Genomic DNA, 20,502 nt, shown 5'->3' on the forward strand with positions numbered 1-20,502 from the left:
CCCTGCCTCTTCCCTTTATGCCATTATTACAACAGCAGCACAAGACCTTCTCCTGCTGCATTAAAATCATGATGGGAGAGAGTGGCTGATTTTGTTTCAAGTTGCATTTTAACCCCAAAATTTTTAGCTGTTTTGCCTGTAAAAAAGTCCTGCAAGATGGTGCAACAGAATAAGCTACTGCTTACTCACCAGACAGTAAATAACTATTTGTTAAGTAGAAAATTATTGTTCAAGTTTTTTCGTGCTGTGTCATCACCTAAACTACTCATCAGTTATTTCACTAACCTCCCCAACTCCAAGCTTTTGCTCTGCTCTTGCTATTCAGTCCTTGTCTGATGAGGTACTTCAGCTTCATACTGTATTTTATTCAGCTACAATTTACAGGATTTAAGCTACTGAAATCTCCTTTCAATTGTTCTGGCTTAAGAGAGGTATTACTCATAATTCTTGAGAATGATATACAAACAAAGCAGTCAGACCTTGAAATGAAAACTTATATAACTTAATCTTGTAGCTCCCTGCCTGTGCACAGGGTGCAAAAGTCCCATCAACATGCAAGACATTATTTAGGTGAATGCTGCTTGTGATTATATTTAGCATAGAGGCTTTATGATACTTAGGAAAGACTGACAACACTCCTAAACTATAAAAGAAAAGCAGCCTCCATTCTAAAGCAATACAGTATTTCAAGTCTCTGTGTTATGTTACTTCAGACACTCATTACTGGCATAATAGCCCAAGCACTAAGCTCTGAACCCAACTGTGCACACATTTTACTGTGTCATTTACTTACCTAACTGCATGAATCGCAGACTTGCTGCATGTGAGATTTTAAATCATTGTTCCAGCCTCAACATGCACTAAAAGTCAGAAAAAAGGAAAGCAAGATGCTGAGATCTTTTGTGAAGAAGTGGTATATGCTCAGCTAAAATCTCATAAGAATATCAACAAAGAAGCACTGTTAGATCATTTATGGTCTCCACTGTGAGGGATGGTAATGGCTGATATTACACAAAACTGAAGAGAGCTTTTATAGAAATCTTAAGGTTAAAGTGAGCCAAGGTGTTTTTCAGTATCATTTTTACTGAGGGCCTTCTGTTATACCCAGCTGACCAACATATTCAACCTGCCCAATATCAACTCACATCCTTTTAATATTAAGTAAACAAGAAATATCTGTAGGAGGAAGTAACTGGAAAGGCGTTAAATTTTACTAAAAATATGGAAAGCAATAAATGCAGTGAAACATCCTGGATTTCAGCATTCTCATTTATCTATTTAATTAACAACACTGTGCTCTCAGTTAAAGCATCTACTACCATGTCCAAAGATTTCTGCACCAGTTTCTACAGTTAAGATTATAGTACCCAAAAACCAACCTTTCTGTAAAAGCTTCCATTCCCATTAAGCTTAACAGATTTATCCTAGCAAGCCAGAACATAGACCATCTTCTGTGTTTTTAAATTCTTCACGTTGTGTTTTTAATTTTTTTTTTTTTTTGTTCAGGCTAATCTTTAAAGTTTCAAATGCTTGCAACTTATTCTCTCCTTTGAAACCTCCATTCCCATACAGCTCATCTGGTATCCTTTTCTTAGCCAAACAAACAAGTTCCCAGAAAATTTGAGATTCCCATATTTACAGTACAAACCATGGTCATTTCCATATTCAGCTACGTTTGCCTACATTATCATAGAAATCCACCTGGATTGAAACTATGCAACATATTAAGAGGTTACTTGAAGGTATTTAAATAATGCCGTGTCCCCTGGTGATTTGTAACTGAGGTGATGCTTTGTAAACTATAACATGAGAAGCTATCCAAGATAAACAGCAGCTACTCTTTTCATCTGAAGGAAAATACTTAAAATTAGGCAAAGACTATACCAAATCTGAAGTAATAGAAAGGGAATAATCCTTTAAGAGATTAAAGTATCAAACGACTTCACAGTAGAAAAGTAAAACCAATGTTGAATGTCATATTTTAGTTGCCATGCACACAATAGTCCCAAAGCAGTGAGTTAAGATGTGACTACAGCAACTAATGTTGCTGTAAGTACAAGCAAGTGCTTCCATTATCTATTTTTTGTCTGCAGTATGAAGCAATGGTTTAAAAGGGCTTCTTCTGAAACTGAGAATACTTATGGGACCAGGATATTGTGAAGTATTATATGTTGTAGGAACACTTCAAACTAGAAGGTATAAACATAATTCAGATGAAAGCTTGGGATAGTTTTTTCCTAAACAAGATGCTCACCTAAATGCCCATGTGTTCTTTTTTTTACTTTTCCAGTACACATAGCAGTAATTTGACCTACAGACTTGTGCTTGCTAAATCCAGCTGATTTACATTATACCAGTTCCTACAAATAGCAAATGCCTTGAATTTCTCAGCAAGACAGACGTGGTCAGGAAGGAAGCTTGCTTTAAATCACATCTAGGACTCAGATGTAGTGACATCAATTAAATCAGATGGGTATTTAGACTAGGTAGCATTAACAGAAGGTTTTTGCACTTATTTCTTACCTGCTCAAGAGAGCATAGAGGAGCCACATCACAATACATCATCACACAAATATGAGAGCATTTGTGCAACCCCTTTCAGCAGCACTCAGGATAACCCCACAGATCTCTGCTCCTGCTGCAAGCAGAGGAGGAGTGGTCACTACCTTGAGAAAACACACCTTCACTTCATGCCCAGATGAGGGTGGCACACCTCTGGTTCCTCCTCTCCCTCCCTAATTAATAGCCAACACAACACAGGATATTCTGATAAATCCTGACCTAAATCAGGTGTGGGTCAGTAAACTCTAAGTGCCCTTGAAGGAGCTTTGCATTCAGCAAAAGCAGTATCTGTTTGATAGAGAAGATAGCAGGAAGGTATCTTAGTCAGGAGAAAAAGCCTTGAATCACAGCTATCTCATTTATTATTAAAAAGGTTCTTATGTGGGAAACTGAGATTTTATATTTTCTGAGCAGGATCTCATATACTCCCACTCAATGCCTAATTATTTCGAAGAGTAAAAATAACAAAACTACAGAAATGCTTAGCAGACAGCATTGTCTCATTAACACGGATGTATCTTAGTTCCAGAAAGTCAAAAATGTAACAGATTTGAAAATTAAGTACTGTTGGTCAGACTCTGTCCTCAGGAAAGACAAGTTTTAATCAAAATAAATTCTAATGAATGAGATTATTAGCACTTCAGGGTTAAGTGGTCTATTTCTAAGACTAGTTGTGTTTCAGTCTCAATTTCAGCATTGCTTTCATTCATTTCTTTCTATTACATTTTGTGTAAGTTTTACAAGAACAAAGACATTTAAAAGTCCTCTCAAAAGTAAGAATTCCATGGAATTACCCCCATTGTGGAGAAATTCTCAAACATGGATTACCAATACCTGCCAGTCAAAAAGAAAAACATGCCCTTATATTATGTGATATAAACTGTAATTAAATTGTTTAATTTTTTGGGGAGTAAGATTTTGTCACCATGTTCAACGTTTAAGAATACCAAAAAAAAAAAAAAAAAAAGGAAGTAAATTATATTCCTAAATATAAAATACTAAGTTCCAAATAAGCAGAACTGCATTTAAATATTGCTTGTAACTAGCTTTTTGTGGATATATTTCCAGTTGAAGCAGGGGGGAATTGCCAAACCACTAGATTTTATTAGGTAAAAGTTAACAATTTTTAACATACATATGTTTTAGTCAAGTTAATAAACTTCACTACCTCACTGGTGAGCAGCTAGGAAAACTCCATGGAGGCATGTGACAAAGCAGTCTTAAATCACACCAAAAGGAAACCTCACCTTCCATCAGAATCAGGTTTTTAAAAAATTGCTTGGGGTCTCAAAGTTGATTTGGATATCATTTAGAGCAGCACATTTGTTCTTACCAATTCATAGAAATTCTATAGAAATAATCCATTTCCATGTGTCATTTCATATCAGGTTTCTCTGATGGAGAAGTAAATTCAGTTTATGCAAGTATTTTGACCTACTTTGTACTAATAAGCTTTAAGGGTTTTCAAGTAGCTAGTTTACACTCCTTATAATTTACTTGAGTTTTACTTGAATTTTATTATATGTTATTTCAATATACACTATTACTGTTATAGAGAGAAGCAATCTAACCAGATATTGTATTTAGCCTCTGATAGAAGTATATACCACAGGTATCTGTCAACTTTTTTTCCTGTCTGTTAAACTAATAGCCTGTACAAAGACAAAAAAACCCAGAAATTATATTGAGGAAGTTCAGAAGAAGATAAAACAATTAAAAAAAAATAATGAAAGAAAGAAAAAAGAAAAGCTCATCTAATTTTTTATTTTCCATTATCAAAATTTCTAATTCTGTCAGTAACTGAGTTAAGGATGTCATTCAAACATTACATTGCAACAGTACAGGTACAGGAGAGCTGATTTTTTCTTTACTTTTCACATTTCATTTCCATTGCACAGAATAAATATAGAAAGCATAGATCTTAGTAGTCACTTAGATTACACCTAGCTATCCATAAATATGTTTTTCTACTTAATCATCTGCAGCCTTCACAGCCTATTGCATTAAATCAAGATAAAATTTTGTAGGACAGCACTTAAAGTGTATTTCTGTAAATGACAGGAAAGCAATGAATAATTTTTCCTCCCCATAAATAAAGGTCTTGGATTTTTTTTTTTTCCTGGATATTTCCCCTTCTATGACCAGAACATTCTTTTAAATATATTTATCCTTATGTTGTCTGGTGGAAAACCTGTAAAGAAACAGTCTGTCTGTGTGATAGCTCAAACTATGATACAGAGCTATGATACAGAACTTTAAGTGTTTGATTACTGAACAGGACTTAAAGTGGTTTCATAGAAAGATGCAACAGATAAAACCCAAATTTTCTGGCTGCTGGCAATGTAGCAGAAGAGCAAAGTAGTCCATGTACTCATTCAAGGTAAGTATAATGCAGTCTACCTTATGGTACTAAAAGTTATGTAGCTACTCTAAGAAGCTTGTTATGCTAGGCTTTAGTATAAACATAATTCATACACATATTTTCAACTCCTGTACAGCCTCAGAAGCTTTATTTGTACACAATGCTCTCACTTGCCTCAAGCAAGCACAGTCAGGAGCATGTGTTTCCACATTATTCTCTTGGACTTGCTGACAATGAAGTCTGAACTACTACTAAAAGTAACACTGCTGTGTTATTAGAATTTGCCTGATGCACATTGTCAGACCAATACATGAAATTTGTACCTTACATCTAGCATCTGTATCTCAGTATCTCAGACATAGGAATATATATTGTTCAACATAAGAAGAAAGGCAATGCATGTGGCTGTCATGAGCAGCCCTTCAGCTTGGCCTAAGGCAGATACCACGACCTTGCTGAGGATACTCTGTTGTGGCAAGCACATTTCTCTCCCTCTCAGAATTTTTCCTAGAGGTGCACAGAGAGAAATGAAAGAGAAAACAATTTCTATTTCTGCTCCTTGTTTTTCCCATGTGGAATGTGTTTGGATAATTTTTTACCTGGAGTGAGTGCTTGGTTGGATTCTGGTGAGGATTGTTTGAGCCTGATGGCCAATCCAACCCACCTGGGGCTGGGCTCTCAGAGAGGGTCACCAGTAGTGTTAGGGTCAGAGAAAGTAGCATGTAGTTTTGGTATCTTCCTTTTTATATAGTATATTAATGAATTTTAGCATAGTTATAACAAAGAAATCAGTCAGCCTTCTGAATTGAGTCAGACATGGTAATTTCTTCCCATTGGGTTCACCTGCATTTACAATACTCTGTGCTGCAAAAAAAATGTCACACAGCCTTGGAAGCTGTCCCAGGAGCCCTCTCACCTCAAAGCAGGCCAAAGTGATCCAAATCATTCATACTAGTGGAAATGTAAACTCATCTCCCACCACTTTTACTGAGATTGTACCAGCTCCATAAAAACCTAATTCCATGTGTAACTATCTTAATCCTTGAAAAGTTTAACTCAGTCCTACCATAGACATATTTTGCTGCAATTCTAGCTTATGCTTTACCCCACAGGTGTAGGGCGAGAGGAGGTCATTGCTTTCATCTTCCCAAAACATTTTACATTCATTTGAAAGCTTAAGGTTCCTTAGCCTTTACATTAGTCAAAACCTCTGGTTTTTCAGCATGTCCTCCTAACCTCCTCCTCATGGCTTCTAATCAGTCTTTTTGCTGCTCTCTGGGCAGTAACTGGCCCTCTTGACTCAAATTTTTGGACTCAGAACTGGTGGTGAAACTGGGCTCTTACAAGGGTATGGCAAAAGGCATATGAGTGGGTGGGGGTTTTTTTGGGTTTTTTTTGTGTAAGATAGTGCATTTTTCTTCAGCACAGCCCGGTATAAAGTTTTCGTCTGTTGAAATGGCAAGATATTGTGTACTTGTGTTGTATGTGTTTTTTGGACCAAGTTACATGGCAAATAATGCCATGGTCTTTAAAAACATTTCTTTCTCTTCCCAGATGGAAAGAATACAAAAGCATTTTCAAACACTGCCTGGACTACCTATGGACAAAATTACTGCTAAGCAGAATAAACTAAATTGGTGAAGGTGAGTGGCTGGTTAACATCTCAAATTGAAAACTTGCTAATAAACCAAATTGTTCTGAAAATAGTCTGTTATCATGAATAGTCTGCCTCAGGTTGCACTTGGACCCTGTGTGCATCTTTCACTGCATACTGTTTTCCTGCTCAGACAGGCCTTCCTCTGGCTTTTGGAAAACTCATTTTCTGAGGAACATTTTAGACCTCATGAAATCTCAATTTATACTAGCAAGCATCTGTGACATGCTCATCAGTATTCACCCTCTAAAACACCCTCTGAAAAAACAACATTAAAATAAATTTGTGAAGGAGTTGATAATAGATGAGATTTTCTTACTTGACTTGTTCTGCTGTTCAAAGCAGAAAATGACTGCACAAAGCCTTTGTAGGAGGACCTCATTTCCAGGTTAAATGATTCCTAACTCAGAGAAGGGTTGTTCCAATAAGATATGTCACTGAAGCTATTGTGAAAATCTTCAGAGTGACATCTTTGTAGGGGACAGGGACAGCGGGGCCGAATGCGCTCTCAGCAAGTTCACTGATGACATGGAGCTGCAAGGTGCAGTCACCTGCTGGGGGGAAGAGAAGGGAAGGGATGATATCCAGAGGGACCTGAGCAGGCTGGAGAGGTGCCCAGACTGTAAATCCCACACCTACAGTCTGGGCAGAGAAGAGATTGAGAGCAGCCATGCAGAGAAAGACTTGAGGATGATGTTGGTGAACAGCTCACCATGAGCTGGCAGTGAGTGCTCTCAGCCCAGAAAGCCAAAAAGATCTTAGGCTGAATCCAAATGAGCATGGTCAGCATGTCAAAGGAGGTGATTCTCCCCCTCTGCTCTGCTCTTGTGAGAAACCACCTGGAACATTGAGTCCAGTTCTGGTGTCTCCAACATAAGAAGGACATGGGAGTTGTTGGTGCAAGTACATGGGAGGCCACAAAGTTAGTAAGAGGGCTGGAGCAACTCCCCTACACCTGAACTGGACTCAGCATTCCAGGCTGAGAAAGTCAAGGCTGTACAACCTGAAGAAGAGAAGCTTGTGTGGAGACCTCTTAGCACTTTCCAGGAGCTGAAGCGGGCTCCAGGAAAGCCAGAGAGGAACTCTGCATCAGGAGCTGCAGTAATTAGACAAGGAGAAATGGGTATAAATTGAAAGAGGGGAAATTAAGGGGGGATATTAGGAAGAAATTCTTTACTGTGTGGGTGGTGAGACATTGTGTTCAAGGCTTGGTTCAATAAGGCCTTGAACAGCCTGCCCTAGTGGGGAGTGTGCACTAGATGATCCTTAAGGTCCCCTTCAATCCCTGAACATTCTATAATTCTATGACTTAAGCAGAAAAAACACCCCACAGCATTGACAATCTTGACCTCCGCTTTTTTTCCCTATGCCCAGTGTTCATCTTCCCTTGCAAAATCAAGAATCTCCTGCCCCTTCATTCATCCTAAAGTGGCCATCCTAAAGTGCCACCTCACCCCAAAGAACACAGTACACTCAGCAGGTTTCTGAACATGTTGCCCAGATCTGTCCTGCCATATCAAAACATGTTTTAGGAGACAGCATTCCTCTTCTCTACTGAGAATGTTTTTAGTAAACACCCGTGAGTCTCAGATTCAGTCAAAGAAAGAAACTGAGAGTTTCTAGCCAGGCAGAAGCCTGGGAAAGAGATGGAAAAAAATGTAAATAATTCTTTATCTCTCTTGTTATTCACATTGTTTATAGTTAAGTTCTATCACCATGCATCAAGCACTCTGCACGAATGCTCTGGGTTGTTTTCACTTCAGAACCAATGCAGCTGGTCCTCACGAAGCTGTGTATAAAAGAGCAGTGTATTTTGAATAAAGGGGAGTCTTACTTTCACAGCCTTCTGAGTCAAGTCTATTTACTCCCATCCTGCCTCGACAGCAGCAAACACCCAACATGGAATTTTCAACTAGATATGTCTTTATAATCAACTAAGATAATGGATATTTTAGAAAAGGAACTTGAAAGTTTTATAGTGAGCACCATAGCCTATATATTCTCAAAATAGCTTTTTCAAAACCAGAATGCTCTGTCAGACACAGGAACACCTTGCTAAGAGCTCAGAGCACACCCATGTCTGTGAGACAGGCCAGCTCCATCAGCCTACTCCATTTAATGAGTGAAGCAGAGCCTGGTGGCAGGACCACCAGTCCTGTACTGCTGACTGGAATCAGGGCTAGGGGCTGTGCATCCATAATTCTTTTCTTCATCTTTAACAGCCTGGCTCATTAAAAAAGCCCTGATTTCAGGCTGCTCAGTGAAAATTGTAGCAACTATTTATTTCACTTAACAAAACGACTTGTCTGGTCTCTTCTGTTCAGGTTTTTGACTGCATACTGAATTTGCCCATTTTTTTAAATTAAGAGACATTACACCAAAGGGAAAATAGTCATCAAATCAATTAGAACTATTAACTCTAGCCCTTTGTAAGGCCTTTGTTTGACTGTGCTTTGCTGTTATTAGTCTGGGAATTAATACTGTTACTTTCTTAAGTTATACAAGTATTATAAACATGAATAAAATTTAGGAACTAGTCCTCTGGCATTTTTGAGCAGTAGGCGAAGTCTTTCAAGTAATTCATTCCACAAAGCTTATGTTTTTGTTTGCTGATCAGTTTGCCTTGTGTAAGAATAACTTATTCCTTTATTGTTTACATTATTTCACAGCAGTCAGAAAAATTATTTCCCTTTTATTTTTCATTAATTTCTTTTTTGTCCTCTAATTGTACAATTGCCTAAAGAGATTAAAAGAAAATTTTGTTTTTCAGAAAATAAAGCTTCAAGTCAAGCTGAACAGATAACTCATACTTTCCTCAAATCATACAGCCTCAGGCTGGGAGTGTAAGAAATTTTTCCTTCAACAATTAACTGGCTTATTAGATGGAGAATTTAAGGAGCTAGTTATTCATATGTTCCACTGTGATGACTGCACAAACCCAGCTTACAGGTATTACCCATGCAGAAATTAAAGAGAATGGGAAAAAAGTGAAGTACAAAAGTGTTCAGACTGTAACAGCCCAATTTACTTCACTAAGCATTCTCACAGGGGTTGTTTGGGGAAAGAGAACAAATTTGAATAACTGCTCTCTCAGGGTTCCATCTGAGTTTGTCTCTAATCATCCGAAGTTGTTTCTGATGGATTTCAGCTGTATAATTCAAACCTTTGACAGGAACTTCTCTGACACTATTTGTCTTTTCAAGCAGAGCTGACACCTGTAACAAAACTGACATTATGTGCTTTCTTGCTTTTTAATCAGGTTCCTTTATAGCCTTATCTCCAGGATGACTTCAAGAGGTGGCAAGTGGCATCAGACCTATTCTGCATCAATGTTAACATGTACTGTGCTCTTCACCTCAAGCCAATGTGACCCCATAAATGTAATTCACTGCATCACCAACATGCCCTGACTTTCAAACAGCAAGCCAAGCACTCGTGTGGTCCAGGCTGAATATGGCTGTAGGTCTCAAGTCTCAATTTCTGTTTTCAGCAAACACTTTAGAAGTACTTGTAAGAAATGGTTTCTGTGTTAAAAACGGAGAAACAGTAAAGAGGGAGAGACCAGCAAACTAAAATATTGCTGTTTTTCTGTGAGACCTATTTTGTCTCTTTGAGGTTTGCTTTACAGTTACAATTATCTTCCAGACATCCTTCACCCTTTAAAAAATGTCTTACTTTGATAAGCTCAACAATTTTTAGGTTACCAATCACAGTTCACACAATATTTGAAGAACTATTTATACTTCACAGCCAGGAGACAGTACCACAGAAGAATCATAAGCCTTTGTAGTGCTCTTTTCCAAGTGGCCTCTCTTATGTCAGGTAAACCACTGGATGTTTTTTCCCCTATTTTTGCTTTTCAAGCACATAAAATTTGTCCTTATAATGTGAGGACACACTTGTTCAAGGAAAAGTGGCTAAACACAGAAACACCAACTGAAGAATGTCATGAATACTTCTGTGGTGAGTATAAATTGCTCGTCTTCCTCATTTGCTCCCCATCTTCAAAACACTGAGTTACTATCAGTTGCTGTATTGGTACAAGTTTGGAGGGAATTTATTTTTTCTTGCACACATCTTCATGCTGCAGAGTTGCTATTGCCATTTGAGTAAGATGGCACATTAGCTGTACCCCAGTGGACTTATTTTGCTATGTTGGGGTGACTTTTTTAAATCTTGCACTAATTCTAGTACTTACCAGTTGAGATCATTTTACAATCCAAAGTCCAATTTAACTCTTTTATCAGATTTATAAGTGTATCAGCTGCTTACCTACTCCTTGTTTTTTTCCAGCTGCCGTGGCAGCAGATGTCTGTCACTTAGTTTGTGACAAAAAAAAAAAAGTAAAAAGAAATTGTATTTTCTTGGTAGCAAAATTTTAAAAAGTGACTTTTTTTTCTAGAGTTAAACATCTGCATATAAAGAGAACTACAAAATCTGCTCACTAATTTATATAATACTAACATAATACTAGCAGCTTGAGTTCGAGTATTTTCTTCAGCTAGCAGGCTTGAAAAGTGACCCAACTTAAATGTATTACCCTGTATTACCAAAAAAAAAAAAAAAAGAAAAAAAAAGAAAAAAAGAAAAAAAGAAAAAAAACTGAAAAACCTCAAATTTCTTTGGCATATTAAGATGTCTAAAGTAAAGAGAGTGCAAGTGGGGCAAAGCCCTTTGGTGTGATTACTGCCCTGTGCTTCCCAGAATTAAGCTGCAGGCAACAAAAGAGAACTTTGCAGCCAGCAGGTCTTCCTTCCCATTACTCAAAGACACAATGTTGATATAGTTAAATATTTTCTAATTAAGATGAAGAAAACATAAAAGGCCAATACATCAAACAAGTTAATGTAGTCAACTACAACAATTACCTTAATCAAGTCTTGAAATGTTGCATCTGAGATGAACTCTCTTCAAACAATAAAGCTTTGGCTGTGTTAGAAGCACCTATTCATCATTTAATGAACACTCAGAACACAACCAATAAATTAAGTGTGTGTTTTGCATTACCCTCTCTGTAATTTACAGGTCAGGTCAATGAGCAATAATGTTGTTACTACAACAGAAAAATGCCTGCAACTTCAGGCTTTATATTTAATTGTAAAGCTTCAGTTCCATGTTAACACAATAGTCAATGTGATTTCATAACACAAATTCATCTGTTCTCTGAAGATACTAGATTTTGCTGTTCTTTTTCCATAAATCATATCAAGGAACTTTTTTTTTTTCCTGAAAATACAGACAGCAAGATAGCAAGTTCAACCTAACCATACTTTATTCATTCTACCAAAACCCCCCACAGCATAAAATTAAGAAATCCCAGTTCCTGCACACTATTCTGAGACCCATTCTTTGATAAAAGACATCAGTAAGAGTATATGAATATTGCACAGGCTTATTCTTCACAACTGAACTCCTGTGGGGGAAGCAAGAATGAAGTGAGCCAAAGAAAATACAACATGCTTTCAGAGACATATTCAATATTGCTAAATTATTATTAGATTGGAGCACTGGATTAAAAAAACAAACAAACAAACAAGTAAATGCTTAAATTGTAAATTTTATGTAGAAACTAGTAATAATATTGGACTATTTATTGACTTTTGCTTTAAAACTATTTTAACAATGCTATCAAAAGGAAACACAAAGATGTATCCTTTGAACGAGTTTTCATTATAGAATTGTAAGTGCATATGATAAACTAGACCAGCACAGGAAACTTCAGAGGAAAAGAAAAGGCAAAAGTACAACTTATTTCTAAATGCTAGTGCTTAAGTCTTAAAGCATGCTGATAGGTAGCAATTACTAGCTGCACATTAATGGCTTTGTATATAGAAACAATCTACTAGGACTATCAACATGGTAAAAAAGAGGTCAGACTAATCATACAGGATATATCTATGCATGTTTTTAATAACTAACTATTTTCCTAATGAAGTTTAATCAGACAGGCATTCCAGACAAGCACTATTTCTACAATTGTCTCAAACTGTTTTGCACCTAAAATGTAGATATAATAGGCAGCAATTTTGGACAGTCACTTTAATTTCTTTAACAGCCAAAGAAACAATATATGTGTTTCTAAGGAATTTATTATTTCATCCTAAGGTGGGTGTGCCTGTAAGGATCAGGCAAATCCCATTTTTCAGCTGTTTTTTTTTTTCTACCAGTGACTATAAAGGAATTATAGCCAGCTGCCTCAGTGGCATGACACCCATTCTTGAGGATTAGCTTGTCCTTAGCAGCAATTCTTCAATAATCACACAAACCGTTGAAGTGGCAAGCCATGTTGGAAAAGCAGCTAATTACACTTAGAGTTAATTGGTCTTAACATTATGGTCATGCACTTTGTATCATAGAATCATTTAGGCTAGGAAAGAAAAGATCTTCAGTCCAACTATAAACCTAATATTGCCAATTCCACCACCAAATCACAGGCCTAAATGCCACATCTACAAATCTTATAAGTACCTCCAGGCTAGTGACTCAGCCACAGCAGCCTGCTCCGAGGCTTGGCAACCATTTCTGTGAGGAAATCTTTCCTGTTATCCAATCTAAATGTCCCCTGGTACTACTTGAAAAATAATTCTGAAAAGAATCATTCAAGTTCCATGCATTGGAAGCAAGCACTTCCAGTTTAGGAAGAAATGCAACAGACTAATAAATTGGAAAATCAAATATTGAGCTAAGGCCTTAGTGTTGCCCTCAAGAAGCACTGTAGCCTACTGAGGCTCAAGCAGCCCTTATTTTATTGGCACAGTGAAAACTCCCATAGGGAAGTCTTTTTTAGGGAAATGGAGAATTGTTTAAGAGATTTAAGAAATACACCCCAATCAAAGACATCCACGCTTCTTTCATTGCAGCCAAAACCTCCAAATGCTGTTCAAATAGGACAGCCCTCAGCTGAAGGGTGGCCTCAGTCTTGTTCTGGGTCTTGTTTTGATGGAGATAATGGTATCAGATCCAGACAAAAAAGTTGTTTTGGAATGCAGCTTGGAGACCCTTGTCTGGAGACCCAGGCTCCCTGCAAATACAGAAAGGTGGTGCTGAGGACAATAAACACTCTACCATGAAATAATACAACCAAGTAAACCTCTCCCTCTTCCAAGACACCTCCAATCCCCTTAAATTACATGAAGATGTCTCTCCTGGTGCTCCACTACTAATCTAGTGTCATTCCAAATGACTGAAGTCTAATGGCAGAAGTCTTGCAGGAGAGCTGACGACCAGCAAAAAGTTCTGGTTCAAGTGCTCACATTGCAGCTGGCAAAAGCAATTCCACCTCCAGCTGCTGTCTTTACTGCTCTGCTCAGCCACTAGCAGCACAATTATTTAAAGATGATTTTCTTGTCTTAATAATTTTATTAGAATAGTTCTATCATATCAGTAAACAGTTAAAGGAAACATTTTACAATCATCTTCACAGTAATTCCTACAGTTAATGCTGTTTTGGCATTTTAATTGTAGCCATCAGTCTTCAAATGCACAAAATAGTAGAAATTTACCTTTAGCACACAATGATTTGGCCAAGTAGCAGCGCTTGGGTTTTTGTCTTTCAATCCAGTTGTTTTATATCTGCATGCATCTGACTTTTCAAAAGCAATTGAGAGGCAACTGAAAAGAAAAAAGATGGTTTTATCACACAGCACTTTGCTTTTCCATTTTAGAACTGCTATACCTTTTTTTTTCCATAGGAATATAGGAAGGTCAGAGAGCTCAAGGAACCTCAAAAAGCTTTTCAACTATCAGAGAGGAAAATTTCCACAGGCTTTTACTTGCAAAACCTCATGAGGTAAAATAGAATTGACAAGATTAATATAACAAAAAAGCCTGTTGAGAACGGCAGCTGATAGTATCAATGTTTAATTCTATGTATAAATGCAGTTCCATGGCTCCAGTAGACTGTAATTTTTTTGACATTTATCACGGAAAAAGTGAGTATCTACAGTTGTTAAATGATAGAGAAAAAAACCTACTCTTAATTACTTTTACATAAAGATTGAATTGCTGTTGTATACAGTATTTTTTTTTGTTGTTGCCCAAAGACATGGGTGCAACACCAAACTCCTTTTATTTCTCATCCATCATAGATGAGTACAAGGGCAGCATTCATGATGATTTGAAAATCCCCATGTAAACCACATCTGCATCTAAGCACAGTCATCCCTATACCAACACACATCTTCAAATGGCTTGGGGTTTTTTCCATTCTAACAAAAGCTCAACCATAGCATTGTCGTATTTTGAAGCATACATTGCACATGGAGGTTCTACACGTAACAAGCAACAATAAACTACTTATGTTTTCCATCAGAAAGCACACTTCTGTTTCCAACAGAGTGAAGGTTGTTCTCCTGTCTTCCCTTCATCCTTCCTCTTAATTAAGGTACAAAGAGTTTTACTATGGCTGCTTATGCCAGAAACCTTTTGAGAGGGGAAAATCTTGTGGTCAAAGCTGTAGGCCTTTTTTCTCAGTACAATAATACTAATCAGTCAAAATAACATAAGAATACATTTCAGAACTAAATTATTATATGATATGATATTATATGAAACAGGAAAGTACCTAAGACACCATTTGAGGATTGGAGGAATTCTAGACAGAAAAAAACAGAAGTAATTTATCTATCAGATTTTGGGAAGAGGTCAGACTGACAGAATAAAATGTAATTTAAGCAATCTTTCTTTCTTTCTTTCTTTCTTTCTTTCTTTCTTTCTTTCTTTCTTTCTTTCTTTCTTTCTTTTTCTTTCTTTCTTTCTTTCTTTCTCTCTTTCTTTCTTTCTTTCTTTCTTTCTTTCTAGAGAGACTTGGCAAGTCTGTCTATTTCAGCATAACCTAAAGTAATAATAGGGATATGAGAATAGAAAGAAGTCAGAAATAGTCTACTTTGAAATAGTAGACAAACTGCTACAAAATGGCATTAGTCTTTGACTGACCAATTTTTTTGAGTTTAGGTATCCAATAAATAAACTTAAGTAAAATTTTGCTACTCCCTTAAGGCTTCTAGTTGTCATTTCCTTCTCATTAGTTCATTCAGCACACAGAATTAAATCTATACTGCAACATTCACATGCTACTGGAATTTTACTCAGCAGGTTTCTCCCTGCTGAGTTGCTCTCCTGCTGATTATCTGCTACCTGTACAAAGGCAGTAAGATATCACCAAATCTACCACCTACACTCCTTTCTCTTAATAAGGACAACTAATACTACATTTTTATATCCCAATCTGTAAATGCTCTTCTGCTTGTCATAGCTTTTACTTCAAAGAGAAGCCAAAAATTCCACCTTGTCATTATGCCTTCTGGGAAACCACATCAATAGCTCTACACTGAGCTGCATCACTCAGTACCCTGTGAAACCTACAGCATGCAGGGTTTTTAAAATCATTTATTACTGAAGTGCTCTGCACAAACATATTTTAATGACCAGCAGAAGTAGTGGTTTTCATGAAGCAACAGTAACCTATATGGACATGGATTAAGTGACAAGCAGCTGTGTTTCTAAATACTAACCACTGTCAGCCAAAGCAGTGGGACATTGACACAACATTCAGGTATTTCCTCTTCTCCTTATTTTTAGTAAATGGCACTTGCCTTCCACTGAGCCACTCACCATCCTCCTACTCCATCACACACAGAACACCCCAGGCAATCAGTAAGGCTCTGCCAGTGATCAGCTTCAGAATACACAGCATGACCTTCACAGGGCCTGTTAGGCAACATTCCAATTCCCCTGTCATGGTAATGAGAATCATTTCCTATAATCTGATATTTTTGTCACGTTGTCTTCTTCCTATCCTTCATGTCCAAGCTGCCAAACAAAAATGGGTTACAAGAGTGTTTGTGAATGCTTTCATAACAGGTCAGGCATGTTTCTAGCTGTGGTCAAGAGCCATTGCTTTGTAGGGTCAAAAGGATCGTGATGCTGCAGAAAAACTTAGTTCAAGTTTGTGAAATAACTGCAGACCTCTCCTGCATCTTAGAACCTCAGTAATTTATTTGGTAACTTCAATGACATTACAGGAAGCCATGAAACCTTTTGGTTAGAAATCTAGATTTCAAGAGGACAAATATGTGCTTAAACATTTCATTCCTTTAAGTAATTCCCCTGGGCTTCAGCTCTTGTGTGTCTTTGAGTGGCAAATTTAAAAGACATTTCATCCGTACTCCTGTTTTCTACAGCACTTCTTTTTTAAAAACTCAGTTTGTCTCACATAAGTCTACTCATTATGCATAAAAAGTTATGTCCATTGTGTTATTTCCAGTTCAGTATTTGAACTGACATAATTTCTAGTTAGAAGGCTAGAGGAAAACTGAATAATATATTGCCTTAAATGCAGAATATAGTTTGGTAAGAACAAGACTGGTCAGCTCAGTTACATTAAGAATTTGGCACACTCACCTCATTCCTTTCCTTGATCCTGTTCCTGCAGGGTACACACATGTGGAGTTTTAGTGACAAACCTGTCATTGTTCTCTTTGACAAATGGGTTCACCTAAATCAGATTTAAAGGGTTATTTTACACACAGCTTATTATCTAAAACAATACATTTTCATTACCAATTTCTAAAGCTTCATTAAAAGGTTTGACCTTTTCCCACTGGTCTCCTTATTAAAGCCTTAACAAGTAGCTTTAAAAATTGGCAATAATATTGATTTCTTAATGTGCCAATTGAAGAACAGATCTGCATATTCCTCCCCCAAAGGCTGAGTACATCTTCAATTCTGTTTCAGATACCTAATCTTGCAATCCCTCTCCTTTATATACTGTACTTGAATGATTTCACAGCTGTTGTTTCTTAGCTTTGCTCATTTCTATTCCTCGCGTCTTTTACATTTTAAAGTTTGTTCACATTTTACTATCCCCTTCCAAAATATCTCATGTGTCTTGACTTGTCTGCTTTCCAGATTCTAATGTATATCACCTAACTAATGTATATCTCCCAGATGTTTGCTACCTCAACAGCAAATAATCTCACTATCTCATAAGGGAGGCAAATTTATGGAAAAAGTAGTATAGCTCATGGAAATACACATGGCAAAAGATCCCTCAACAGGCACTAGCAAGAGAGGCATTTTTAGACTAGGTCATTAATCAGAAACATCCTGATTAAAAGGCTCTGATATTCAGGGAGTTTAGGAACACAGCCAGCAAACAAAAAGTATCATTGAGTCCTCTTACTTGTACTCAAGAGCCATAAAGCTGTGAAGGACTGAACAGCAGACACTGAGAAAGGACTTCCTTCTCCACACAGAGAAGGGACTATCTGAAATAAAAGCTTATTTTCAGGCTCTGTAAAGGCACATCAATTCTGCAGCTAGCCCACAAGGATATTCTTCCCCCAAATACAGGAGCGTAGTTTTCCATGCTTGATCAGGTAAATGCTTTGCTTTCATTTTCCTTCTGTTTTATTGCCTGTTAAGTGCCACAATGTCACATCGCAAGGGCAATTCCCTGCTGAGTTCCTACTGAGGCAGAAGAGCTTTTGGTTTGCTCACATGAAGCTCTGCTGAGTAAACCATTTCTAGAATTCTGTTTCCCAAAACTTTTCTCACACAGCCTTCAGGTAAACACAAAATGAGGTACCACAAAGCCAAGGAAGGTGCTGGTTTAAGTTTTTTAAAAATTAAAATAAGGTCTGTGTTCTGGGTTCAACTCATCTGCAGCAAATTTGACCTTGGCAGAGAACATTGCACTGTCTCAGATCACCAAGCAAGATGAAATCCTTTTTGCTGTGTGGTCATTCAGATTCATATTTCTGATTTAGATGCTGCCTACAGTGACTCACACTACTGAGATCACATTGACTCAAGAGTGCAAGTTATGCTGCAGAAGTTCACTGTTAAGGTTTTCATCTAGCTACAGTCTTCACACAAGCCACTTTTACAGAGACACCACTGAAAAACACTTTGACTTTCCGAATTTTCCAGATTCACTGCTGATTTAAAAATCAAAAATTTCCACAGTAATTCTTTCTGTACCCTAGGACACTGCTTAATGCACCACAGTCACACATTGGCCACTGCTGTCTCATTTTTTCAGTCTATCTTATTGTAAAGCAGCCCACTGGTTCCTGAGGATATCATCAGTCCAGACCAATTTGAATTTCACCTACCTTTTACCGACAGGTATTTAAACACATCCTGCTTTGAATACCTGAAGTCACAGTTTATTTCATGCTCCATTAACAGAACAGGTAAGCTTGTGGGTTTACAAGACATATATGCAAGTACAAAGAGTTATTCCAGCCAATGCTTTTAGTTACAGCTCCAGTTGCATTCAGGTTCTCTCTCTCCCCCTTTCTCCCCACAGAAAGGGCTGCAAATAAAAATTATGATAACTGGGCATGCTCACATGCAGCTCGTGATGTGTGATACTTGTACACCATTTGAACAACATTAATAGGTCCCAGCCTATTCTCTCACTTTTTGCTGCTCTTTGATGCAGCATGTAAAGATAAATATTTCAGCACACCTTACAGCATATGACTGTTAACTCCCCTAAGTTTCTATGAACCTCCCTCTGATATGCCAAATTTATTAAATTAATTATAAATGATGCTAAAATTTTTGGCATACAAAATAAGTTGATAGGTAGAAGTCTCTACTGTCAAATAATTTTTCTTTTAATGTATAGCATGATATGCAATAGCATAATATAGAATTACGTCTCAGCATAACATAGAATTAAGTGCTGTATACACAGTCTTGGTCAAAAGAAAGCACAGGACAGAATATTCCCCTCCAAGTTAAATCTTTTCTTGATTACAAGGATCTCCACTGGAGCTAACAACTTCAAATCATACCTTTAAAATAGATAAACATTTTCATTTTTACTTTCCCTTTTAACTTTCTTCTCTATCCAAAGCCTACTATTCACTAAACTTAGAAATACTGATATAGCTGCTATATTTCTTTTAAACACTTTCCATTAAAAACATTAAACAATTTCCATTAAAAAATTTTTTTAGGCAGATGAGTATCAATATGGCAATAACTTTTTCCAGGTTCCCACAGCCTGAAGCACAGCATTTGGCTCCTGTCCCTATGGGTGTTCAAGCTATGTGAATGTTAACTGCTTACAGGATGCTAGTAAATGGAATGAACTGTCCCATGAACTAATGGATTGAACTTTCTTTTTGTCACCCCTTGTTTAATGGCCCTGTAACATTCTGGGACCTTGCTGCTGGTGTCTAAGCAACTGGGTAACCATGGCACAGCCAGCCCCATCTGCATCTGCCAGCTTCACCTCGCCACAAGGCTTGCAGCTGAGCTCCTGCTGAATCCATGCTGCATTTAGCACAGGTACTGAAGCACGGAGAGATCCTCCAACAGGACAAACAGCTTTCAGGAAGCATCTTTTGAAAGTGAGATAATGACTCATTCAGATAGCTAACAAAGAAACTTTGCATCAAGGATGCCTGCTCAGTACTACAGCAATTTATCCAATTCTAATATTGTGTGTTCCAGTCCAACTACTCCTAAACAGCTCTTCTTCCTCCCAGTTCAGCGTGCACTTAGGAAGATACAATCTGCTTCACTAGTAACAGAGTGACATGGCCCCTCCTCCATACATTTTTCCTCACAAAAAAAAAAATTAAAATATTCATATCTGATTATTATACACTGAATAGAACTATTCAGACTAGAGAGACTTTTCTAGCTTTTCAAAAGTATCTCAACCATTCAAGTTTCATTCCCTTTATTCCTAACAAAAGATAAATATGCTTCTGAAAGAGGGTCAAAGATCATAAATAAAAGTATTTCAAATAACTTTAACTCCTTCATAATTCCCTACTTGCTTATTGCAGCTGGTAGCACCACAGAAGACTTCAACCCTTACTTTGTAGAATTTTTAGGTACTTTTCTACTAAATATCCAAAACTGATGCCAGAAAAACAAGTTAATTGTATAAAAAAGCTTT

At 37.3% G+C, this 20,502-nt stretch overlaps 1 long non-coding RNA gene across 1 annotated transcript; it reads right to left on the reverse strand.

Annotated features, from left to right (window-relative positions):
• Positions 1-11,820: 11,820 nt before the first annotated feature.
• On the reverse strand, positions 11,821-17,075 carry LOC121470662 (uncharacterized). The gene is made up of 3 exons (XR_005981789.2): positions 16,980-17,075; positions 14,081-14,189; positions 11,821-13,599 (listed from the first exon to the last, which is right to left on the reverse strand). It is a non-coding gene; the product is annotated as an uncharacterized lncRNA (long non-coding RNA).
• Positions 17,076-20,502: the final 3,427 nt, after the last annotated feature.

Source organism: Taeniopygia guttata, chromosome 1, assembly GCF_048771995.1.
Source record: "Taeniopygia guttata chromosome 1, bTaeGut7.mat, whole genome shotgun sequence".
NCBI lineage: Eukaryota > Metazoa > Chordata > Aves > Passeriformes > Estrildidae > Taeniopygia > Taeniopygia guttata.